The sequence below is a fragment of the Ochotona curzoniae genome, unplaced genomic scaffold, assembly GCF_017591425.1.
Source record: "Ochotona curzoniae isolate NIBS_2020 unplaced genomic scaffold, NIBS_Ocur_1.0 scaffold_4701, whole genome shotgun sequence".
NCBI classification, from domain to species: domain Eukaryota; kingdom Metazoa; phylum Chordata; class Mammalia; order Lagomorpha; family Ochotonidae; genus Ochotona; species Ochotona curzoniae.
This window is the reverse complement of record NW_024467122.1, coordinates 8,421,774-8,437,756: the sequence shown is the minus strand read 5'-3', so window position 1 is coordinate 8,437,756 and position 15,983 is coordinate 8,421,774. Positions and strand designations below refer to the sequence as shown.

The 15,983-nt window shown below is 44.0% G+C and overlaps 1 protein-coding gene across 2 annotated transcripts in view; it reads right to left on the bottom strand.

Moving 5' to 3' along the window:
- The window catches only part of TJP1 (tight junction protein 1), a 234,926-nt gene that overhangs the window by 80,522 nt on the left and 138,421 nt on the right, over positions 1-15,983 (bottom strand). The gene's annotated exons all lie outside the window — the stretch shown is intronic.

The window sequence follows — 15,983 nt, the reverse complement described above, 5'->3', positions numbered from 1 at the left end:
ATGAACCCTGAGGTCAAAAGAGAATTTCCAATGGAGAACAAAGCCAGGTGTTAGTGTTCTCCCACTGAAATACTAACTCCTCAACATGTGGTTCCATGTAAAAAAAAAAATAATTTAGACCCTTATGACTGAAATGTCAAAAACAATTCACCCATTTATTCAGCAGGTATTTGTCAGATAAGTTGAGTGCTGGAGACCAAAACTAAGTCCCATTCCCTCCCCATGGGGCTCAAAGAGTTCGCTGGGAAGATTAGACAAATGGTATAAAGAAGGTCTCATGCATGATGGAAAATGACCCAGGACCCCACCTGCCGTGAAAAACACCAGAGACTGCAGGAGACGTGGGAACTTCAAGCCTGACCCGGATAAGGGAGGAAGTGGGACACACACACCCGTCATAACCAAGCTGTACGATCCGTAGACTAGGCAAAGGGTAAAACAAGTACCAGATCCAACAAACCTAGATGGATTTGAGGCAAGGGATCAGTCAGAAAAAACGGGGCGAGGGGGGAGCTAAGGATGGCTCTTAGGTTTCTGATGTGCATTACTGAGTGAAAGGAGAAAGATGACAAACTCGGAAATGGATATGCTTTAAGTTAAGGTGTCTGTGGACCATCAAAGCAGAGATGGTCAGCATGCAGCTGGATACACAGGGTGGGTCAAGACAGAGATTTGCAATAGACAAAGATCCACAAGATCTAGCCCTGAAGTCAAGAGAAGAGATCCACTTACAACAGCATAAGACGATACCATCTTAGCAGGAAAAAAAGGAAGAACCACAGACCTTCAGACAGCCCAGTGAGGATTCACCACAATCAATGGTAATAAAACAAAACACTAATTATCATGAAGTGAACATACCAAAGCCAAACAAAAAACTGGAGACTTCTCAATTTTTGAGACCAATATACCTTATTCACCTGACAGTGTACAACAACAAAACTCCCAGGGTTGGCACTGTGGTCCCATAGATGAAGCTGACTTTTGGGACAGCCACAGCTCATGAGACTGCGGGTTCTGCCTCCATTTCAGCTGCTCGCTGACATCCCCGGGTAGGCAGCAAACAACTCAAGTGCTTGGGCATCTGCCACCTTGTAGAACAGGCGTCAGCTGAGCTCTCCCCACCCAGCTACTGGGAACAGAAGATAGAAGAACTTTCTTTAAGATAGAAGAATTTTTAAAAAAATTTATTTTTATTTGAAAAGCAGATTTACACAGAGAGATCCTTCATCTACTGGCTCACTCTCCAAATGACTCCAACAGCTGGAACTGGGTGGGCCAGCTGCAAGTCATGACACTGAAATTTCCTCCAGTGCCCAATGCAACTGCTCAGGCTCAAAGACCTGGGCCATTGTGCATCCTCCCAGGCACAGGGGCAAGGAGCTGGGTGGAACAGAGCAGCCAGGATCTGAACAGGGGCCCATACAGAATGCGGGTAACCCAGCTGGATGCTCAGCCCACTACCACATGGCAGGGGCCCCCCATAGACTGAAAATTAATCTCCCTCTTTCTGTCACTCTGGCTTCCAAGTAGATGACAAATAAACATTTTTAACAATAATAAAGTTTTCATGAATTTTAAAAATGACTTTTTCCTTAAATACTGAAAATACACCTGCACGTTCCTTTCAGAGCCAATGGAGTGAAAGTCCAGTCCTGAAAGGAGACAGCACACTGCAGTGCTCGCCGGCCTGCTGGGAGACTGCTGCCACACGGCACCGGCCGACGGCTCCTCTACTCCAAACGCTCGCTTTGCCTTTTCTCCGACCAAAATAGATAGCAAGATTAGTACTGACGTTAGGTTGAAGAAGAACTTGGGGAGAAGCACAATTTGAGTTTAAGTGAAAAAAAAGATGGCCTCTGCCCCTCAGTGAACTTTTAATAAAGCATTTAATTTCAAATTCTGATCACTGCTCCACAAATACAAATAAAGACAGCAGTATACATGTTGAAAAGATAGATGGAGGTGATCTGTTTATGTTGATCCAAAGGGCTGTCATTTAAATTCTCAAAAAGTTTTCCCAAGAGACACTGGAAGAAAACAATTTTAAAATGAAAAGAACACCTGGAAATTCAAGACTTCACAACACAAGATCTAACAATGATCCAAGTAAGAATGCAGCAACACCAGAGCAAAGTCTCAACAGAAATCAAGTCAATTTAGCTATACCCAAAGTGCCACATTTACAAACGCTCTGTGTGTGCGCCTTTCAAATAGTTACAGAGCAAAGGAGCACATGTTGGCAGAGGTTAAAGGGCTGGGATGCCACATCCCACACAGGAGCGTCCGGTTCATTCTGCCCCTCTGCTTCTCATCTGGTACCCAGGGCTGACAGTAGTGACAGCCTGCCTGTTTAGGTGCCAGACACCTGACACGGCGTGGGGGTCCGCACTGGGCTCCCGGCGCCAGGCACAGGCCTGGCCCCTCACTGCTCCGTGCAGCATCCGGAGAGTCAAAATGCAGAAGGAAGCTTTTTTTTTTCTTTTTGTATAAAAAACAACAAAAATAAATCAAAACAAGGATGTATGTGGAGGGAGGGACCCTAAAAATGCAACAGAAATAGCAAAAAATCAACATGGCCATATTACAAATGAATAGCAAGATGACCACACTGAGGAAGGAAGTAAAGTCTAACTTTTGTATAAATTTGTATTTTAAGGAGCTCCTGTTCCTGTCAGGCCCAGCACTGGCCACTGTGGCCATCTGGGGAGTGAACCAGAAGATGGAAGATGTTTCTCCCTCTAACTCTTAATTAAATCAACAGTTAAGCTCCCTCACCCCTCAAAAAAAAAAACCATTTTATATACGCACAAGAAAAAAATTTGGCTATGTATTTGCAGTAAACATAAATTCATAATCCTTGAAATGGAATTATTTACAAAACAAAAGCATAAAACACAAAGACAGGCTCAGTCCTTCCATGTGGTAACTGGAAAGGCCCACTGGGAAGTACGGGGAATCCTGGAACACTGCTACCACGCTTCCCCAGGCACTGTGCAAACGGGTGTTTTCACTCTCAAGATTCATCAATCTTTATGTAATGTATATAACATACATAAAGATAATTCAATATATTACATACATGCATGATTTGTGTAACATATTACATCATACATTAAAATAAAGTCAAAACAAATTAACTTGACTATAGACATTGTAAGTAACTTCAAGGCAGTAGCCCAAAATAAATCGAATATACTCCCATCTATCCACTGACTTTAATAAATTATAAGCATTGGCAAAACACATTACAATAATCTGAAAAACTGGTATATAGGAAAAAGTCAAATATTTATCCTGGCATGGCTTTCCAAATAGTACTGCTGAGTAACCAAACGGCAGATGAAGGGAAGGTTCTCCTTTTAGAAGTACTTGAACACGTGAAGGAATAGAAACACCTACACATCATTTTCGCAACATTTAGTGATCTAAGGAATCTGTGCACTGATCGGCATCAACAACAGTACTGATGCCAACGCCCCCCCCAATCAAGCTTGAGTCTCAGCAGGTGCCCCCCCAAGGTCTGTGACGCTCATGCCGTGGCTCACAGCCATAACGGAGCTCTGACTGTGCAAGTACAGAGATGGACCCAATGAACTCGCACAGCACTAGAAAACGCCGCTATAATCTTAAATCATTAGGTGCTAAAAAGACACTGTTTAGGACACATACATTCAACATTATCTGAAAAAACTTTCGGAGTTATTCCTAGGAAATTTTAAATTACATATGCAATATTCCTATTAGAAATGCTACAGCTCCAATGACCAATGGAGAGTGCGCTCCATTGCAACATCACAGGAAGTACCCAAAATCAGACTGAAAATTTGTACAGAAAAAAATCACTTTATTCCTCAGCCAAATGAAGTGTAATAAATGGGCAAGAGAAAGAGAAGCCTAGGGAACCATGTACATCCAGGAGCTGCATCGGACAAATATTACCAGGACTGCTGTTGCAGCCTGATGTTTAAAAAAAATGTAGGGGGCCCGGCACCATGGCCTAGTTGTTGTGGGCTGAGGAGTTGATTAGCATTTGTTAAGCTTGGCTCCTGCAGGAAATGGGCTTGGAGGCTAGTGGCACCTTGTCTGTCAGACTCATTAGCATCCAATTGTTCTGCTAGAGGCTTGGGGGAAAGGTATATATGGCTGAATAAAGGGAGGCTGAGAGAGACCTCTTCCACCACTACTGGTCTCCTGTCGGTGTCTGATTCCCTGACCCTTGCCGTGACCATGCTACCAGCTAAGCCGGCCTGAACAGGTGGCGCCTAACGTGGGGCACGGCATGGCCCAACATCTTTGGCGCCCAACGTGGGGCACGGCACGACACGGCACAGCACGGCACAGCATGAACATCTGAGGCACCCCTGGACCTGCGAAGGTAAGTTTAGAATTTAAGAATTTTGCAGGGGCATTATTGATTTAATCCCCAGACCCTCTCCCTGCGCTAGGGCACGAGGGACAATCTGAGGGACCCCTGGAACTTTGGAGGGGCATTATTGGTTTAATTCCCAGACCCTCTCCCCATTTAGGGGCACGAGGGACATTCTGAGGGACCCCTGGAACTTTGGAGGGGCATAATTGATTTAATCCCCAGACCTTCTCCCCATTTAGGGGCACGAGGGACAATCTGAGGGACCCCTGGAACTTTGGAGGGGCATTATTGATTTAATCCCCAGACCTTCTCCCCATTTAGGGGCACGAGGGACAATCTGAGGGACCCCTGGAATTTTGGAGGGGCATTATTGATTTAATCCCCAGACCTTCTCCCCATTTAGGGGCACGAGGGACAATCTGAGGGACCCCGGAAATGTAGAGGCAGGTTTAAAAATTTTCGCAGGGACATAAGTAAATTTATCAGGGAGCAATAATTCACTAAAATGGAGGTAATTAAGGGAGTCCGAGATCTGCTCCACTCACAAGGCACCGACAGTAAGCTTAAGGCCTCACAGAAGTTCGTTGAAACTATCTGTGATGTATCCCCATGGTTTGCTCTCCTTGTAGCCACCTTTTTCTTCTGGCACTTGGCAAATATTGCTTTGTCATCCCATCAAGCAGTGGTGCATCCCTTCCTTCAAAAATTATCTGTAAGAAGGGGAAGGGAGCTGCAAACCAGAGTAAGTAGACAGAAGGAACTCCAAACCAGGGTAACAAAGAAGGAGCTGCAAGCCAGAAATACAAGACAGATTGAATATCGAACCAGAATAAGTAGACAGAAGGAATTCCAAACCAGGGCAAATAACGAAAGGAAACCGCAGAACAGACAAAGTCTAGAGCAATTGTGCGAAGTAGAGTCAGAGTCCTCTTCTGAGGACGAGGAAGGGGTAGAGGATGGAAGTGAGTCTTCCGAGGATCCCCCGCCCATTGGAAGTTTGGCTGAATGCTTTTGCTGTCTGCTTTTTGATTCATCCAGACCTCCAATACCTGACTCTAAGTTTTCTGTTGCCTGGTTGTCCACCTGTTAAATATTTTTATAATATGATCAGGAAAAAAGGTAAAGTCAAGAAAAAAGATTTTACAGAACTTGTCCTGTAGGCTTGCAAATTGTACTTTGGTAGGTCTTTTGTTGTGATAAATGTTTGGCAAGCTAGCTTCATCTGCATATCCATGGCCCATGGCAACTTTTAGGGTTTTAGAATTCTAAGAAATACAAGTAATACAAGGCAGATCTCTTAAGTTTCATTTGTGATACTTTCAAAAATGTGAAATTTTATCTCAAATATTTGTTTTAGAAGTAAACTCTAACGCAGTACTAAATTATTTCAAGGTATAAGTTAGATTAATGTGGTATTGTATACAAAGCATTTTTATAGTTTTAAATAAGTCTTGTGTTTTTGGCTGGTTATCAAATTTCTCACTGCTTTAAATTGGTAAAGGTTTTGTATTTGTTTTAAAGGTATTTGAGTGATGATTCATGTCAATAACGGAGTCTAATCTATAATGCGTTATACTAACAACAACAAAAACCTTTTAGATATTCTTAGCCATCCTTAAAGGCATCCAAGAATTCAAGTTTCCAATTCTAGGGTTTCCCTTGGTATTCGTATAAAGCCTCAAGAATGCCAACAAATTTATCTCCCGTTTTGTGGAGACAGTTGATCAGGCTGATTGGATTAAGATTATTGCTAAATGGAGTAAAATTTTGTCGTGTCAAAATGTTGTACACATCTATGGAGTTGTGAAAGTTTAAATCCTAGTTTACACACTTTTAATGGTTTAGCTCTGCAGTTGTATCTGGTTATTCACTATGTATTCTTAGCATAGTTATTTTACTGAAAAGACTAAAACTCGCATTCTTATTATGATAAAAGAATTTCATAAATGTGACTTTTCTCTCTCAAAGTCGTGGTTCAAAGCTATTTACTTGATGGTTTTTCAGCTACTGGTTTCTGGTGAACACTACTACTACTAAGTTTAATTTAACAATTTTTTTTTTAAGTCTCCAAAAGTGTCTGTGTGTGTGCGCGCACACATGTGTGTCTTAAGTTTGTCTTCTGTATAAGTTGTTTAAAGTTATAATAATGTGTTACTGTCTCCTTATTAGTCAAAAAATGTTCTAGCTTTTTGTGAAGTTTAAACTTCCTGTAGGAAACATTTTAAAAAGCAGGTAAATTTGCACATCTGTCTCATCAGCTATCTGGATCCTTAGCTGCAAACCCAGGACACATAATTTGCATATCAATAGTAAATGCAGGTTGCCTTGAGCTCTGAATTCTGCAGGCACTCCCAGAGCTTTCTGATAGGACTATAAAAGTATCTAAATGATTTTAAAACTTTGCTACAAACTCATTTACTTTGAATAAGATTATTATTTGACAGTTTTCACTTTATACTGTCCCCATAAGAGTAAACAACCTGGTATTTCAGACCTAAAGCCTTCCTTGCTTAATATCCTCAAGGACAAGGTATTATAGAACGTGCCAACCGTACTATCAAGGATTATCTTACTAAAACTAAAAAGGGGGAGTATAGTACTCCCCGAGATCATTTGAACCTTGTATTATTTATCTTAAATTTCCTAACTTTGGATGCTGAAGGACGGTCTGCTGCAGATCGTCATTGGAATCCGTCTTGGATGGAGAAGGGTTATGTGATGTGGAAGGATCCCTTGACTGGGCAGTGGCAAGGCCCAGATCCCGTCCTCATATGGGGGCGAGGTTCAGTTTGTGTTTTCCCAGAAAATGAAAATGGTCCAAGGTGGATTCCTGAAAGGCTTGTCCGGCAAGCTCCTGCTGCTGAGTCTTGTGAAAGCTCGGGTACTAGCCAAGATGATGGCATTTGAATCAGAAGATCGACGGGACAAGCAAGTATATTAGACCTTTATATAAGTATATTAGTATTTGGTAAGCACCCCTCTCTTTATCTTTTCTTTGTCTTATTGAGAGATGAGTTAGATTGGGTAGTAGGCAGTCAGGGTATTCTGGGTACCCAAGTCATTTTCTCTAATATAAAATTCCCCACCTGAAGTATCGGCCACTACCTCTGGCCATTGTGGGAGGGCCTCAGGCTGATCTCTTTATCATTGAAAGGAGGGCAGGAAGAAGTAATACACATCTGCCGTAGGCCTGGAATGTCCTATGTCTAGCACCTTTGTGGCCTTTTGTCCCAAGGCAAGGTGCCATGGAAAGCAGGAATTTTCTTTGTTTATGGATTTCCTGCCAGTTTCTCCTTTAACCAGACTTCAGACTATCTGGTGTGGGACCCCAGTTGTTAGGGGTCTGGCCCAACCTTTATAATAGCTAAATTTCTGCCTGTGCTTTTTCTTATCATTCCCCTGTTATTACCACGGGGAAAATACCCACCTTTTCTATGTGGCAGCTTTGTGGGGTATGGACAAGCACTGGCATGCACCCCGTTTTCCCTTCTTTAGGAATGCAGTTATTCCTATGGAATTTATCAGTTCCATCACTCCTCTGGACTTGAGGACTCGCTCACGTGGATGTACCTCAACTCCTTGAATTTTGAACTTGTGTCTGCCTGTATTATCCCTATGTCTCTCTCTTACATACAGAAAAGGCCTCTAAAGTGAATGACACCGAATTCCAGTGCACTCTGACAGCATGCTAGAATGGCAATTGTGATTCTGCTGTTATCCTGCAGCCGCCCTGAATCCTGCCTGCGCCTGTTGGGCCATGCCGTGCCCCACGTTGGGCGCCACCTGTACAGGCCGGCTTAGCTGGTAGCATGGTCACGGCAAGGGTCAGGGAATCAGACACCGACAGGAGACCAGTAGTGGTGGAAGAGGTCTCTCTCAGCCTCCCTTTATTCAGCCATATATACCTTTCCCCCAAGCCTCTAGCAGAACAATTGGATGCTAATGAGTCTGACAGACAAGGTGCCACTAGCCTCCAAGCCCATTTCCTGCAGGAGCCAAGCTTAACAAATGCTAATCAACTCCTCAGCCCACAACACTAGTGGCTAAAGTCCTCGCCTTGAATGTGCTGGGTTCCCATATGGGTTCTAATCCCGACAGCCCCACTTCCCATCCAGCTCCCTGCTGATGGAACCTAGGAAAGTAGTAGAGGACGGCCCAAAGCCTTGGGACTCAGTACCCGTGTGGGAGACCTGGAAGTTCCTGGCTCCTGGCTTTGGATCAATTCAGCTCCGGCCACTGCAGCCACTTGTGGAATAAATCAATGCACAGAAGATCTTCTTCTCTGTCTCTCATCCTCTCTATATATATACATCTCACTTTGCAATAAAAATAAATAAATCTTTTTTAAAAATTTAATAAGGATAATTTTGATAGTCGAGATAATTATAAAATTCTAAATACATGATCTATAATTTTTTAGAGCACATGGGCTAGTGTTGTGGCACCGCAAGCAAAGCCACTGCCTGCGGCAAGAGCATTTTCTATAGGTCCATGCTGAGTCCCAACTTGTGATCCAGCTCCATGCTAACGCACCTGGGAAAGCAGCAGAGGTTGGCCAAAGTGCTCGGACCCCTGTACTCACATGGAACACCTAGAAGCTCCTGGCTTAGGGCTGGCTCAGCTCTGGCCACTGTCGCCATTTGCGGAGTGAACCAGCAGATAGAACTCTCTCTGTAACTCTTTCAAGTAAAGACAAATATTTTTTGGGCCCAGCGCGGTGGCGCAAGTGGTTAAGGTCCTCGCCTTGCACACCCGGGATCCCATATGGGTGCCGGTTCTAATCCCGGCAGCCCCGCTTCCCTTCCAGCTCCCTGCCTGTAGCCCGGGAAAGCAGTCGAGGACAGCCCAAAGCTTTGGGACCCTGCACCCGTGGGAGACCCGGAAGAGGCTCCTGGCTTCAGATCGGCATGGCACCGGCTGTTGCGCTCACTTGGGGAATGAATCATCGGACGGAAGATCTTCCTCTCTGTCTCTCCTCTCTGTATATCCGCCTTTCCAATAAAAAAATAATAAAAATAAATCTTTAAAAAAATAAATATTTTTAAAATTAAAAATTGCAGGGAAAAAAGAAAAAAAGTTACGGAAAAGGAAGATACAACGAATGCAAGCACTGAAACCAGCAAGACTGGTCATAGACAACTAGACAGTAAATTAGATTCATGACTGGTATCTGTATGGATTTGAAATGTTTTCACTTAAGAACAGGAACCTGAAGAACTTGGACATAACCACTGCTGTAACCAGGGATGGGGGTGGGAAGTCTTCCAGGTACAAGAGTAAGACATCCAACAGCACAGCGCCACTGTGTCTTACTCACTCAACAATGCTTGAGTTGACAGCGTGTGACAGACACCGTGCTCAACTCTGCAAATAACCAGAGTATGACCTTTGTTCTCATGGAGCTTAATCCAGTGGGAGAACCAGTGAAAAATTTCACAAGTATTAAATCAGAGGCTTAAGTAAGTATATGAATGAAAAGAGAAAACCAGTGTACGAGGGGAAGTCCGAGAGGAATGGAAGAAGGGGCAGCAGAGCCCAGCTGTGGAGAGGCAGCAAGCAGAAAGCCCCACGGGAGGGCCAGACACCACCCCGAGCGCTGGTCACTTCCACAGGTCTGGGAACTGCAGTGCGAGTGTGCACACCGACTGGGCACTGGGGGCTCAGCGGAGAAGCTAATCAAGCTCAGATTTTGGAAAGATATTCTAGTAAGTCTGTAAGGAGAAGAATGTGTTACTGTTTAGTAGGCTGTTCTGGAAGCCCAGCGAAGGCGTACGTGTTGAAGGGTGTAAACTGCACAAAGTGAGGATGGGACAGAAACACTCAACTTGCAGACCAATCCTGAGCCACACTGGGTGGATATGCAGACTGACCGGCACCTCGGATGCGGGACAGGCCTTAATCCCTACTGCCCAGCTCATCAGACGAAACACTGTATCTCTTACTGAACACCACTGTATACATTTTTCAATGCATCTCCAAAGCCCTGAAAAGAACTGCAAAATATCTTGCTAGGCTGAAATCACCTGCAGATCAACCCTTACCCAGAAATAGACAAAACTGTGAATGTTTCAGTACACACAGAGAGAAAAACACTAATTCCTATATACCTGTTCTCAATATGGGATGTCTTCACTTAGCTAACATAGCAGCATATTGCGCTGCTTGGCACTGAGCTGATACGGGTAATGTTTACATTATTTTTTATCACAGGTGCAAAAACAGTAATAAAACGATAGACCCAAGCTCCAGAGTCTAAACTCATACCGTCTAAGCCACAAAAACAGGGTTACTGAATTTGTTTCAGCCCTCTCCCTTAAAGGCTTTAACTGCTTGGAAGGCAGGGATGAACTCAGAGACAGAGATCTTCCATTAGCTGGTTTACTCCCCAAATGTCCACACGTCTCTATGGAAGTCACGAGTCACAACGCGACCCAAGTCTCCTGGCGTGGCAGGGGTCCAAGCACTTGGGCCACCCTCCACTGCTCTCGTAGGCCCATGAGCAGAGAGCTGCATGGGAAGTAGAGCAGCCCCAGTGCTCAGCTAACTCACTGTGCAATGTTGGCCCCTTGCCCTATCTGCACGGAAACTGGCCTGCTGACAGGTACATGACGTTTACATAGGTGATTCCTTCATAACAATTCATTAATGTATATTTGCTTTACATATATGCATTTGATTTCACAATTAAAAGGTACAAAAATTAAATCAGCTGGCAGGAATTAAGTCAGAATAACTTATACAAAATCCAGACTTGCAACCTGTTTAGAAAACTGGAACATCTGGCTGGTCCTCCTCTCAGACAACAGCCCACACTGCAGCTGAGGAAAGCTGCTCCTCTGGGCAGCCTGCACTCAGAGCAGGCCTTCACACCCTCTCTGCCATGAATCATGCCTAGTGTCTGATCAAGGACATCCCACACTCATCTACCTGACGCTCATCCAGAACTCACGAATACAGAGCATTTGTATGAGTTATAAAGCATTTAAGTAGATGTGTGATTAGCTGCAGCATGGAACTTTAACCTTGGAGTTCTCACCTGTAAGAGATTAACAGTATCCTGGCCAGGGAGACTAAATGAAGTACAACACGCCCGGCTGAGCGCAGCACTCAGCACTCGGGGACAGTGTTTTTATTTCTGAAGTCTATTTACCTGCAACTACAGTGCAATCTCCCTGTCATGGCTACTGATCTCATGGTCTTCTGATCTCACAGGCTGATACAGCACCAAAATACAGGCTAGTATACCTGTACACATACGTGCTCCACTGTCTATCACTGTTAAAAACAAATTCAGTAAACAGGTCTTTCAAACAATCTTAACATGACACTACCAGAAAATACCTTCTACAATTACAGTTTGAAAGACAGACTTTTCTACTTTTGTCCAAAACATGAATTTGTCCTAATGATGGTTTTGGCAGCTTCATCAGATATTTACTAAAACAATCCACTTAAGACCTCAGTCACGGGGTTGGAGTTGTGGTGAAGCAGTAGAGCTGCCTTTTGAAATGCCAGCATCCCATACAGGCACTAGTTCAAGTCCTGGACACTCTATGTCCAACCCAGCTCCCTGGAAATGCGCCTAGGAGAGCAGCAGAGGATGGCCCAAGTGCCTGAGCCCCTGCATCCACGTGGGAGAGCTGGAAGGAATTCCTGGCTCCTGGGTTCACCTGACAGTCCAAGCTGCTGCGGTCATTGGGGAGTGAACCAGTGGATGAAAACATCCATACCTCTCTCTGTGGTTTTTTTCAAACAAATTAATCTTAACAACAAAAACAAAACAAACAAAAAAAACACCTCAACCATATAACGTCCTCAGATGAAGGCTGACTTGACTTTTTTCAAGGTGAACAGCACGCCTGCCTTTCTCACGGCTGTCAGCTACCCAGTGACTGGCCAGGAACACTCACTCCTGCTCCTCAGACAGATGCAGGCATATGTTACGCCAAAGCCACAAAACCCGAACTCAATATGTTTTCCCAGAGCCAATATGGCAGTAAGTCCTCCTAAATGGGATCCCAGGACCATATATTAATACAACAGAACCAATGAACAAGTTATCTAAAACATGGATCGCCTTTCAAATACAATGCTAAGCAAAGACACAGAGCTGAACTCAGTCTTCAAGACACTTCCTGTGCAAGTTTGCAGATGGGCAAAATGATAGCGCTCACAGAACACAAAGAGGTGGTTAAAAACGTGAGAGGGCAGTCTGTCGGGGTGACTGCCATGTCAGGGATTCTAGCACTTGCCCTCATACACAGGGAAGTACTTGCTGCTGTCTACCCACAACTCTAGCATGCTGCAGTAGGGATATGGGCTCTATCTCCAGCACCCACAACAGGGCCTGCTATAACGCAATAAATATCTACCCAATGTTGAAACACAACTGCACAAGTCCACAGCTTCACAGTGCACACTAAAAGTTACAGCAGCAACTAGCATGGTGTCCATTTCTATGTCAGTACATTCAAGAGTTCCGGTGACAGCATGTTAGGAAATTCCAACGACAGTTCTGAACTTCTCTCTCCCATTGTAATCCTTATTAAAAACCACAGGCAGAAAATATGTCCGTTCATGTGTCCAGGTCGGATCCACACTAGAAGGAGCAGGCACTGTGTGCCAGGCAACGGGCACTCCAGAAGCAACTCTCTTACCAATAAAAAGGACACACTGCCAAGCGACGTGTTCACAAAGCATGCCCAACTTTACTCCCATTTATTTCTTAGAAGAAAAACAATGGAAATCCTTTAGTTCTTATAGTCCAAACTGCTTACAGTCGATGAACTTAAGTGTCTATAGAACAGAGTCCCAAAACAAACTCAATTAACGTTTGTGTTAACTAAAAGAATGCCAGGTATCACCTGAATTTTAAATTACAGCCTGAATTAAGAGTTACTCTTCAGTTTAATTTGTAAAGTCATGAGAAACTCTTGTACGAGGTTGGGCCTGGCGAGGCAGCAGAGCCAAGCCTCTGCCCTGTGTCATCTCAAATCCTCCCTACTTCCAGCTTCCAGATAACGCACGGGGAAGGACAGCCAGGAGCACTGACTGGTCCACAGAAACGGAACAACAGTAAACTTCCTTCGGGACTAGGGAGAGGAGCTTTCTCTGGTACTTGCCTGGTTCTGACTTTGGGTCCCCACCCTTTCTCATAACGGCCATCAGGATCATTCTAGAACCCCTCAAAACAAACAAACAAACAAACAAAAATAGATAGAGAAAAACAAGGAAAGGTTAGAAACAGACAGGAAACGGTCAGCGGGGATGCACTTATAACTCACTGGGTGGGACACAAAGATTAGTTACTCCTCACTAAGGTATTGAAGATTTCTCTGCACACCCCTCCTAAAACTGTTCACCTAAACTGTTGACATATGACTTGTTATAGAGTTAGACTACCCGAAAAACAGCCAGGTTCAGCAAAATCATGCTTCAACGCTATAAACTGCTAAACACTAAAATTAAAATAGACATGAGACAGCTGAATAGTAATCTATAGCCATTTTAAGGTGTACAGAACCCAGTCGTATATAAACTAATAATTGAAATGTCAATGACGAAGTCACAGGATGTGGTTCAGAACTTGCATTCTTTTTTTTCTCTTTTAACACATTGGTTACTCAATACCATGTCAACTAATTCCATAACGTTACAAATTGTTACTGATGTAATGTCGGGGCTGTTAATTGATCAGGATGATACACTGCTGGCTCTACCTTCAGACCAGAGAAGGTCTCCCCAAGAAACCGTTGAACTTATCTGGACAATAAGACGCTGGACTTTATGCTTGGTAGATGCTTGCAATGAAAGAATCTCAACTAAATTTGAACTGTGGTAATGCAACAAGGTGGAGGAATCCACCATGGGGGGAGGGTTTGGGGAGAATCCCAGTGCCTATAAAACTGTGTCACATAATGCAATGTAATCAATAAAAAAATAAATAAATAAATGAAAAAAAAGCAAAAAAAAAGGGAATGAGAAACCACAAAGACATTAGTGAAAATTCCAAATATATGAAAATTTCTATGAAAATTAAGAAAAATAAACTAACTTTGGAAATGTACACTGTTGAAAATAAAACCAATAAGCAATTTTAAAATCAGGTTATTGTTCAGCTTACATTTCTAATTAACATTCATTAAAAGTAACAGTAGTTCCTGTTTTCACCGCCTCTCTGGGCAAGGCAAACTAGAATGACTGAGGCCACTCAGCAGTCACTCACTTCCCAGTATTCCAACAGCACAAAACAGTTCTGATCCACAACTCAAACAGGACACAAGCTCTGCTGCCCCCCAAACACCCCTTTTGGTCTACACCAAAGCCAGGCCAGGTGCTTCTGCACTGACCACCACCAACAGGGAAGCGCTTCGGAGCTGCATCTCAGAAGCCACTTCCCTCCATTTTAAAAAATATAAAATGAACTCCCTAATCATACCCCGACTCATCTCCATGGATTTCAAAAGAACTTTGCATCAAAATAAGTATCTTTTAATTCCACTTTGTACCTTTTTTTTCTGAAGTACCCTTCTAATTTTTCACTATTAAGAATTTATCTGTTTTAGAAGTAACGGAAATAAGGCACCTCGCTAACCCATAAAGGAGCAACCTGAAGCCACTTTCCTCAGCAATAAATAAATTAAGCACGAGGTCCGAGATAACAAAAGGCCTATTTTTAATGCCGACTTATTCAGGAAACCCTCTTCTGAAACATGTCCATTTTGAATCAACTTTAAAACTTGGTGAAGTATCCAAATGTATTTTCTTTTTAATAAAATTGAAAGTGGTTAAATTATTAAAGTGTTTCAAGATCGTCTCAAAATCACAAGCTCAAATCAAGATTCAAATATTGTAAGCGTATAACTTAGATTTTAAACTTTACCTAATAGTTGGTCAAAAACTGTACCGATAAACGGCAAGTGCTTGTTCCACAAGTCTGTCCTCTGCCACCCAAGGCTCAGCGGGGCCTGGGTGCTGATGACCAGGAGTGCAGCAGTGTGGCAGTGCGACAGTGTGGCAATGTGACAGTGTGGCAGTGTGACAGTGCGACAGTGTGACAGTATAGCAGTGTGACAGTGTGGCAGTGCGACAGTGTGACAGTATGGCAGTGTGGCAGTGTGACAGTGTGGCAGTGCGGCAGTGCAACAGTGCAACAGTGTGACAATGCGGCAGTGTGGCAGGCTCAGCGGGGCCTGGGTGCTGATGACCAGGAGTGCAGCAATGTGACAGTGTGGCAGTGTGACAGTGTGGCAGTGCGGTAGTGCGACAGTGTGACAGTGTGGCAGTGTGACAGTGCGGCAGTGTGACAGTGTGGCAGTGTGACAGTGCGGCAGTGTGGCAGGCTCAGCGGGGCCTGGGTGCTGATGACCAGAAGTGCAGCAGTGTGACAGTGCGACATGTGGCAATGTGACAGTGTGGCAGTGTGACAGTGTGGCAGTGCGACAGTGTGACAGTGTGGCAGTGCGACAGTGTGACAGTATAGCAGTGTGACAGTATAGCAGTGTGACAGTGCGGCAGTGTGGCAGTGCGACAGTGTGACAGTATGGCAGTGTGACAGTGTGGCAGTGCGGCAGTGCGACAGTGTGACAGTGTGACAGTGCGGCAGTGTGGC